This window comes from Euprymna scolopes, chromosome 19, assembly GCF_053919585.1.
Source record: "Euprymna scolopes isolate OS-2025 chromosome 19, ASM5391958v1, whole genome shotgun sequence".
In the NCBI taxonomy this organism is placed as follows: Eukaryota; Metazoa; Mollusca; class Cephalopoda; order Sepiida; family Sepiolidae; genus Euprymna; species Euprymna scolopes.
Window position 1 is genome coordinate 38,728,686 of NC_136500.1, and position 1,353 is coordinate 38,730,038.

Genomic DNA, 1,353 nt, shown 5'->3' on the forward strand with positions numbered 1-1,353 from the left:
TTGTTAGTGCTCTGTGAAAAGGCTCTTGTTCAGAGGCTCCATGGTGTCCTGAAGCTTGGAAAACCCTGGTTTAGTGATTAACGAAACGGACTGATTACCTGGCTATCCCAAGTTCGAATCCAGTTCGTTCCACAAAAATCACTTTCACTTAAGAAGTTGGCAACTTTCACTTGTTCATTCTTGTAATCACCGATATCTTTCTAGAAAAAATTCTGATTATAAAAATATCGGGGAAACCAATGACAACAATAGAGCCTTTGGATTCATACCATGATGATGAATAATTTTATTAATTATTCAATAGCGAATTATATTTAATATTTATACCTGGCTATTGCGGTGTTATTTAAAGTGTGTTTAAATATTTCCTTATTAGCATAATTATTCATTTCATATTACTGCTAGAAAAGGAATTAGAATTATATTTAATATATATTTACCTGATGAGTTTGTTGGTATTGTTCTGTTATATTTTTATGTTCCATTAATTTTATTCAATAAATTCATCAAATCTATTTCATTCATTAACTTATACGAGGAGCATTCCAAAAGTAATGCCTCCTATTTTTTTTTATTCCGCCTGAATTAATCAGAGGGAATTGCAAACTGCATTCATATAACTGAACTTATGCATTTAAGGCCTGAAATTTTCACCTCTCTGTTGCAGATATTGACGGTGTGAAACTCCAAAAATAGCAACCCTTGTCATGGACGTGTGTCAGAGGCAGAGATGCATCATTGAATTCCTTTATGCAAAAAAAAAAAAATTGAACCGATCAATATGCACTGGTGCCTGTTGAACGTTTACGAAGCCAATGCAGTTGATGTCAGTATGGAAGATGGGGTTGTCGATTTTGGAATGGTGACAAAGATATAAGGGTCAAAGCGCGCTCTGGACGCTCATGAACAGCCACCACGCCATCGATGACAAAAGTGCATTGAGCATAGTGGCGACTATGTGGAAAATTAAATTCTGGAGCACAAAAGATTACTCGCTTTAATGGTACCACTCCCGTCTTCGCAGCTCTTCAACTCTTTTTTAATTAAAAGATCAGATACATTACTTTCGAAACAACCCTCGTATTTATCAATTAAACTATCCGGTCACAATAAGAATATTGCCACCTACAATCACAATTAAAATAATTGTTTGATCGCACATACATCAGAGGGATCACATCGACTCCTATAAGAATCTGCAAAAATAAAATAAAGGTAAACAAGTTCGCAAAACTACCACAACCACTCCATTACTCCATAGCCATACTTATAAAAATCATCTGCATTGAAACTTATTTTGAGCATCCGTCTGTCTAAGGAGACAATGGAGATCTGCGCCTCAAATTCGTCCAT